This window comes from Garra rufa, chromosome 1, assembly GCF_049309525.1.
Source record: "Garra rufa chromosome 1, GarRuf1.0, whole genome shotgun sequence".
Classification (NCBI taxonomy): domain Eukaryota; kingdom Metazoa; phylum Chordata; class Actinopteri; order Cypriniformes; family Cyprinidae; genus Garra; species Garra rufa.
Window position 1 is genome coordinate 97,234,151 of NC_133361.1, and position 7,500 is coordinate 97,241,650.

Here is a 7,500-nt window from a genome sequence, read left to right on the forward strand (position 1 = left end):
TACCTTGACAGATGGGCGATAAGCTGTTTTTCCTTGAGATAACGGTCACAATGCAAGACCACACTTGTTTTTTCGAATGCGTGGCGTGAGTATTTTTGGAATCTTTTTTTTTTACCCGGACAAGGCTTCCACTGACCAGTTCCCATATGGTCTACCGCCAGGATTCCTGGTTTTCACCTAGGTGGCCCGGGTTCAACTCCCGGTATTGGAAGGTGGGCTCCTCTGTGCTTCCCTCTACGAAAAAGGGCCACACGTCTTCCTGCGTCGAAAGCCGTTTTTTGGCCAGCAGTCGAGCTGCAGAAACCTAACCTAAGGTTGTGACCCCACAGACCTGCACCTTTGATAGCTCAGCTGGTAGAGCGGAGGACTGTAGGAGGAGCGTTGGCAATCCTTAGGTCGCTGGTTCGACTCCGGCTCGAAGGAGGTTGTTTTTCACGTGCCCACCTTTTTTGGGGGGGCCGGCCTTCTGAAAGCGGCCAACAGAGCTTGATTTCACAGTCCGCCATTGGGAGGGGGGGGGGCAAAAGAGCTTTCCCTGACCGGGAATCGAACCCGGGCCGCGGCGGTGAGAGCGCCGAATCCTAACCACTAGACCACCAGGGAAGAGCCGATCTAATGCTGGCCTGCTAATAACATGAGAACAAGCAGACAGCAATACAGGCTTCTGTCACGTCGAAAACCAACGAGTCGGGCTGCAAGCACGAGGATCCCCAGGCGGTGGGCCAGTGGCGCAATGGATAACGCGTCTGACTACGGATCAGAAGATTCTAGGTTCGACTCCTGGCTGGCTCGCTCTCTGATTTTTGCGTAATGCAGTTTGGTTTTGATGTCACAGGCTAGCCGAATTGTTGCCCTATTCCTACGTGCCACCCGAGCTTTGAGAAAAAGTTGGACACGAAATGAAATCCGAAAAAGCCAATAATCAGCAACTCACCCGGTTAAAACCGCGTCTCAGTTTCATTGTTAATCTCATGATTTTTTCATTTCTGTACCTTGACAGACCGGCGATAGGCTGTTTTTCCTTGAGATAACGGTTACAATGCAAGACCACGCTTGTTTTTTCAAATGCGTGGCGTGAGTATTTTTGGATTTTTTTTTTTACCCGGACAAGGCTTCCGCTGACCAGTTCCCATATGGTCTACCGCCAGGATTCCTGGTTTTCACCTAGGTGGCCTGGGTTCGACTCCCGGTATTGGAAGGTGGGCTCCTCTGTGCTTCCCTCTACGAAAAAGGGCCACACGTCTTCCTGCGTCGAAAGCCGTTTTTTGGCCAGCAGTCGAGCTGCAGAAACCTAATAGGCCGAGGTTGTGACCTCACAGGCCGAGGTTGTGACCCCACAGACCTGCGCCTTCGATAGCTCAGCTGGTAGAGCGGAGGACTGTAGGAGGAGCGTTGGCAATCCTTAGGTCGCTGGTTCGACTCCGGCTCGAAGGAGGTTGTTTTTCACGTGCCCACCTTTTTTGGGGGGGGCCGGCCTTCTGAAAGCGGCCAACAGAGCTTGATTTCACAGTCCGCCATTGGGGGGGAGGGGGGGCAAAAGAGCTTTCCCTGACCGGGAATCGAACCCAGGCCGCGGCGGTGAGAGCGCCGAATCCTAACCACTAGACCACCAGGGAAGAGCCGATCTAATGCTGGCCTGCTAATAACATGAGAACAAGCAGACAGCAATACAGGCTTCTGTCACGTCGAAAACCAACGAGTCGGGCTGCAAGCACGAGGATCCCCAGGCGGTGGGCCAGTGGCGCAATGGATAACGCGTCTGACTACGGATCAGAAGATTCTAGGTTCGACTCCTGGCTGGCTCGCTCTCTGATTTTTGCGTAATGCAGTTTGGTTTTGATGTCACAGGCTTGCCGAATTGTTGCCCTATTCCTACGTGCCACCCGAGCTTTGAGATAAAGTTGGACACGAAATGAAATCCGAACTAGCCAATAATCAGCAACTCACCCGGTTAAAACCGCGTCTCAGTTTCATTGTTAATCTCATGATTTTTTCATTTCTGTACCTTGACAGACCGGCGATAGGCTGTTTTTCCTTGAGATAACGGTTACAATGCAAGACCACGCTTGTTTTTTCAAATGCGTGGCGTGAGTATTTTTGGAAATTTTTTTTTTCCCGGACAAGGCTTCCGCTGACCAGTTCCAATATGGTCTAGCGGTCAGGATTCCTGGTTTTCACCCAGGCGACCCGGGATCGACTCCCGGTATGGGAAGGCGGGCTCCTCTTTGCTACCGGTCAGGAGATAACGGTTACAATGCAAGACCACCCTTGTTTTTTCGAATGCGTGGCGTGAGTATTTTTGGAATCTTTTTTTTTACCCGGACAAGGCTTCCGCTGACCAGTTCCCACGAAATGAAATCCGAACTAGCCAATAATCAGCAACTTACCCGGTTAAAACCGCGTCTCAGTTTCATTGTTAATCTCATGATTTTTTCATTTCTGTACCTTGACAGATGGGCGATAAGCTGTTTTTAATTGAGATAACGGTCACAATGCAAGACCACACTTGTTTTTTCGAATGCGTGGCGTGAGTATTTTTGGAATCTTTTTTTTTACCCGGACAAGGCTTCCACTGACCAGTTCCCATATGGTCTACCGCCAGGATTCCTGGTTTTCACCTAGGTGGCCCGGGTTCGACTCCTGGTATTGGAAGGTGGGCTCCTCTGTGCTTCCCTCTACGAAAAAGGGCCACACGTCTTCCTGCGTCGAAAGCCGTTTTTTGGCCAGCAGTCGAGCTGCAGAAACCTAATAGGCCGAGGTTGTGACCCCACAGGCCGAGGTTGTGACCCCACAGACCTGCGCCTTCGATAGCTCAGATGGTAGAGCGGAGGACTGTAGGAGGAGCGTTGGCAATCCTTAGGTCGCTGGTTCGACTCCGGCTCGAAGGAGGTTGTTTTTCACGTGCCCACCTTTTTTGGGGGGGCCGGCCTTCTGAAAGCGGCCAACAGAGCTTGATTTCACAGTCCGCCATTGGGGGGGCAAAAGAGCTTTCCCTGACCGGGAATCGAACCCGGGCCGCGGCGGTGAGAGTGCCGAATCCTAACCACTAGACCACCAGGGAAGAGCCGATTTAATGCTGGCCTGCTAATAACATGAGAACAAGCAGACAGCAATACAGGCTTCTGTCACGTCGAAAACCAACGAGTCGGGCTGCAAGCACGAGTATCCCCAGGTGGTGGGCCAGTGGCGCAATGGATAACGCATCTGACTACGGATCAGAAGATTCTAGGTTCGACTCCTGGCTGGCTCGCTCTCTGATTTTTGCGTAATGCAGTTTGGTTTTGATGTCACAGGCTTGCCGAATTGTTGCCCTATTCCTACGTGCCACCCGAGCTTTGAGAAAAAGTTGGACACGAAATGAAATCCGAACTAGCCAATAATCAGCAACTCACCCGGTTAAAACCGCGTCTCAGTTTCATTGTTAATCTCATGATTTTTTCATTTCTGTACCTTGACAGACCGGCGATAGGCTGTTTTTCCTTGAGATAACGGTTACAACGCAAGACCACGCTTGTTTTTTCAAATGCGTGGCGTGAGTATTTTTGGATTTTTTTTTTTTTACCCGGACAAGGCTTCCGCTGACCAGTTCCCATATGGTCTAGCGGTCAGGATTCCTGGTTTTACCCAGGCGGCCCGGGTTCGACTCCCGGTATGGGAAGGCGGGCTCATCTTTGCTACCGGTCAGGATTCCTGGTTTTCACCCAGGCGGCCTGGGTTCGACTCCCGGTATGGGAAGGCGAGCTCCTCTTTGCTACCGGTCAGGAGATGACGGTTACAATGCAAGACCACGCTTGTTTTTTCGAATGCGTGGCGTGAGTATTTTTGGAATCTTTTTTTTTTCCCGGACAAGGCTTCCGCTGACCAGTTCCCACGAAATGAAATCTGAACTAGCCAATAATCAGCAACTTACCCGGTTAAAACCGCGTCTCAGTTTCATTGTTAATCTCATGATTTTTTCATTTCTGTACCTTGACAGACGGGCGATAGGCTGTTTTTCCTTGAGATAACGGTCACAATGCAAGACCACACTTGTTTTTTCGAATGCGTGGCGTGAGTATTTTTGGAATCTTTTTTTTTACCCGGACAAGGCTTCCACTGACCAGTTCCCATATGGTCTACCGCCAGGATTCCTGGTTTTCACCTAGGTGGCCCGGGTTCGACTCCTGGTATTGGAAGGTGGGCTCCTCTGTGCTTCCCTCTACGAAAAAGGGCCACACGTCTTCCTGCGTCGAAAGCCGTTTTTTGGCCAGCAGTCGAGCTGCAGAAACCTAATAGGCCGAGGTTGTGACCTCACAGGCCGAGGTTGTGACCCCACAGACCTGCGCCTTCGATAGCTCAGCTGGTAGAGCGGAGCACTGTAGGAGGAGCGTTGGCAATCCTTAGGTCGCTGGTTCGACTCCGGCTCGAAGGAGGTTGTTTTTCACGTGCCCACCTTTTTTGGGGGGGGCCGGCCTTCTGAAAGCGGCCAACAGAGCTTGATTTCACAGTCCGCCATTGGGGGGGAGGGGGGGCAAAAGAGCTTTCCCTGACCGGGAATCGAACCCGGGCCGCGGCGGTGAGAGCGCCGAATCCTAACCACTAGACCACCAGGGAAGAGCCGATCTAATGCTGGCCTGCTAATAACATGAGAACAAGCAGACAGCAATACAGGCTTCTGTCACGTCGAAAACCAACGAGTCGGGCTGCAAGCACGAGGATCCCCAGGCGGTGGGCCAGTGGCGCAATGGATAACGCGTCTGACTACGGATCAGAAGATTCTAGGTTCGACTCCTGGCTGGCTCGCTCTCTGATTTTTGCGTAATGCAGTTTGGTTTTGATGTCACAGGCTTGCCGAATTGTTGCCCTATTCCTACGTGCCACCCGAGCTTTGAGATAAAGTTGGACACGAAATGAAATCCGAACTAGCCAATAATCAGCAACTCACCCGGTTAAAACCGCGTCTCAGTTTCATTGTTAATCTCATGATTTTTTCATTTCTGTACCTTGACAGACCGGCGATAGGCTGTTTTTCCTTGAGATAACGGTTACAATGCAAGACCACGCTTGTTTTTTCAAATGCGTGGCGTGAGTATTTTTGGAAAAATTTTTTTTTCCCGGACAAGGCTTCCGCTGACCAGTTCCAATATGGTCTAGCGGTCAGGATTCCTGGTTTTCACCCAGGCGACCCGGGATCGACTCCCGGTATGGGAAGGCGGGCTCCTCTTTGCTACCGGTCAGGAGATAACGGTTACAATGCAAGACCACCCTTGTTTTTTCGAATGCGTGGCGTGAGTATTTTTGGAATCTTTTTTTTTACCCGGACAAGGCTTCCGCTGACCAGTTCCCACGAAATGAAATCCGAACTAGCCAATAATCAGCAACTTACCCGGTTAAAACCGCGTCTCAGTTTCATTGTTAATCTCATGATTTTTTCATTTCTGTACCTTGACAGATGGGCGATAAGCTGTTTTTAATTGAGATAACGGTCACAATGCAAGACCACACTTGTTTTTTCGAATGCGTGGCGTGAGTATTTTTGGAATCTTTTTTTTTACCCGGACAAGGCTTCCACTGACCAGTTCCCATATGGTCTACCGCCAGGATTCCTGGTTTTCACCTAGGTGGCCCGGGTTCGACTCCTGGTATTGGAAGGTGGGCTCCTCTGTGCTTCCCTCTACGAAAAAGGGCCACACGTCTTCCTGCGTCGAAAGCCGTTTTTTGGCCAGCAGTCGAGCTGCAGAAACCTAATAGGCCGAGGTTGTGACCCCACAGGCCGAGGTTGTGACCCCACAGACCTGCGCCTTCGATAGCTCAGATGGTAGAGCGGAGGACTGTAGGAGGAGCGTTGGCAATCCTTAGGTCGCTGGTTCGACTCCGGCTCGAAGGAGGTTGTTTTTCACGTGCCCACCTTTTTTGGGGGGGCCGGCCTTCTGAAAGCGGCCAACAGAGCTTGATTTCACAGTCCGCCATTGGGGGGGCAAAAGAGCTTTCCCTGACCGGGAATCGAACCCGGGCCGCGGCGGTGAGAGTGCCGAATCCTAACCACTAGACCACCAGGGAAGAGCCGATTTAATGCTGGCCTGCTAATAACATGAGAACAAGCAGACAGCAATACAGGCTTCTGTCACGTCGAAAACCAACGAGTCGGGCTGCAAGCACGAGTATCCCCAGGTGGTGGGCCAGTGGCGCAATGGATAACGCATCTGACTACGGATCAGAAGATTCTAGGTTCGACTCCTGGCTGGCTCGCTCTCTGATTTTTGCGTAATGCAGTTTGGTTTTGATGTCACAGGCTTGCCGAATTGTTGCCCTATTCCTACGTGCCACCCGAGCTTTGAGAAAAAGTTGGACACGAAATGAAATCCGAACTAGCCAATAATCAGCAACTCACCCGGTTAAAACCGCGTCTCAGTTTCATTGTTAATCTCATGATTTTTTCATTTCTGTACCTTGACAGACCGGCGATAGGCTGTTTTTCCTTGAGATAACGGTTACAACGCAAGACCACGCTTGTTTTTTCAAATGCGTGGCGTGAGTATTTTTGGATTTTTTTTTTTTTACCCGGACAAGGCTTCCGCTGACCAGTTCCCATATGGTCTAGCGGTCAGGATTCCTGGTTTTACCCAGGCGGCCCGGGTTCGACTCCCGGTATGGGAAGGCGGGCTCATCTTTGCTACCGGTCAGGATTCCTGGTTTTCACCCAGGCGGCCTGGGTTCGACTCCCGGTATGGGAAGGCGAGCTCCTCTTTGCTACCGGTCAGGAGATGACGGTTACAATGCAAGACCACGCTTGTTTTTTCGAATGCGTGGCGTGAGTATTTTTGGAATCTTTTTTTTTTCCCGGACAAGGCTTCCGCTGACCAGTTCCCACGAAATGAAATCTGAACTAGCCAATAATCAGCAACTTACCCGGTTAAAACCGCGTCTCAGTTTCATTGTTAATCTCATGATTTTTTCATTTCTGTACCTTGACAGACGGGCGATAGGCTGTTTTTCCTTGAGATAACGGTCACAATGCAAGACCACACTTGTTTTTTCGAATGCGTGGCGTGAGTATTTTTGGAATCTTTTTTTTTACCCGGACAAGGCTTCCACTGACCAGTTCCCATATAGTCTACCGCCAGGATTCCTGGTTTTCACCTAGGTGGCCCGGGTTCGACTCCTGGTATTGGAAGGTGGGCTCCTCTGTGCTTCCCTCTACGAAAAAGGGCCACACGTCTTCCTGCGTCGAAAGCCGTTTTTTGGCCAGCAGTCGAGCTGCAGAAACCTAATAGGCCGAGGTTGTGACCTCACAGGCCGAGGTTGTGACCCCACAGACCTGTGCCTTCGATAGCTCAGCTGGTAGAGCGGAGGACTGTAGGAGGAGTGTTGGCAATCCTTAGGTCGCTGGTTCGACTCCGGCTCGAAGGAGGTTGTTTTTCACGTGCCCACCTTTTTTGGGGGGGCTGGCCTTCTGAAAGCGGCCAACAGAGCTTGATTTCACAGTCCGCCATTGGGGGGGAGGGGGGGCAAAAGAGCTTT

At 51.2% G+C, this 7,500-nt stretch overlaps 13 non-coding genes across 13 annotated transcripts in view; 7 read left to right on the forward strand and 6 right to left on the reverse strand.

Annotated features, from left to right (window-relative positions):
* Positions 1-531: 531 nt before the first annotated feature.
* Positions 532-603, reverse strand: trnae-cuc (transfer RNA glutamic acid (anticodon CUC)). Its single transcript has one exon. It is a non-coding gene; the product is annotated as a tRNA-Glu (tRNA).
* A 116-nt stretch (positions 604-719) lies between these two features.
* On the forward strand, positions 720-792 carry trnar-acg (transfer RNA arginine (anticodon ACG)). The gene has a single exon. It is a non-coding gene; the product is annotated as a tRNA-Arg (tRNA).
* A 555-nt stretch (positions 793-1,347) lies between these two features.
* trnay-gua (transfer RNA tyrosine (anticodon GUA)) lies at positions 1,348-1,434 on the forward strand. The gene is given in 2 exon segments: positions 1,348-1,384; positions 1,399-1,434. It is a non-coding gene; the product is annotated as a tRNA-Tyr (tRNA).
* A 110-nt stretch (positions 1,435-1,544) lies between these two features.
* Positions 1,545-1,616, reverse strand: trnae-cuc (transfer RNA glutamic acid (anticodon CUC)). The gene has a single exon. It is a non-coding gene; the product is annotated as a tRNA-Glu (tRNA).
* Positions 1,617-1,732: 116 nt separating this feature from the next.
* trnar-acg (transfer RNA arginine (anticodon ACG)) lies at positions 1,733-1,805 on the forward strand. Its single transcript has one exon. It is a non-coding gene; the product is annotated as a tRNA-Arg (tRNA).
* Positions 1,806-2,989: 1,184 nt separating this feature from the next.
* Positions 2,990-3,061, reverse strand: trnae-cuc (transfer RNA glutamic acid (anticodon CUC)). The gene has a single exon. It is a non-coding gene; the product is annotated as a tRNA-Glu (tRNA).
* A 116-nt stretch (positions 3,062-3,177) lies between these two features.
* trnar-acg (transfer RNA arginine (anticodon ACG)) lies at positions 3,178-3,250 on the forward strand. Its single transcript has one exon. It is a non-coding gene; the product is annotated as a tRNA-Arg (tRNA).
* Positions 3,251-4,521: 1,271 nt separating this feature from the next.
* On the reverse strand, positions 4,522-4,593 carry trnae-cuc (transfer RNA glutamic acid (anticodon CUC)). Its single transcript has one exon. It is a non-coding gene; the product is annotated as a tRNA-Glu (tRNA).
* Positions 4,594-4,709: 116 nt separating this feature from the next.
* Positions 4,710-4,782, forward strand: trnar-acg (transfer RNA arginine (anticodon ACG)). The gene has a single exon. It is a non-coding gene; the product is annotated as a tRNA-Arg (tRNA).
* A 1,185-nt stretch (positions 4,783-5,967) lies between these two features.
* Positions 5,968-6,039, reverse strand: trnae-cuc (transfer RNA glutamic acid (anticodon CUC)). Its single transcript has one exon. It is a non-coding gene; the product is annotated as a tRNA-Glu (tRNA).
* A 116-nt stretch (positions 6,040-6,155) lies between these two features.
* Positions 6,156-6,228, forward strand: trnar-acg (transfer RNA arginine (anticodon ACG)). Its single transcript has one exon. It is a non-coding gene; the product is annotated as a tRNA-Arg (tRNA).
* A 1,074-nt stretch (positions 6,229-7,302) lies between these two features.
* On the forward strand, positions 7,303-7,389 carry trnay-gua (transfer RNA tyrosine (anticodon GUA)). Its single transcript is given in 2 exon segments — positions 7,303-7,339; positions 7,354-7,389. It is a non-coding gene; the product is annotated as a tRNA-Tyr (tRNA).
* A 109-nt stretch (positions 7,390-7,498) lies between these two features.
* The window catches only part of trnae-cuc (transfer RNA glutamic acid (anticodon CUC)), a 72-nt gene continuing 70 nt past the window's right edge, over positions 7,499-7,500 (reverse strand). Inside the window, exon 1 of the tRNA in view lies at positions 7,499-7,500. This exon is cut by the window's right edge and continues 70 nt beyond it. This is a non-coding gene — a tRNA (tRNA-Glu).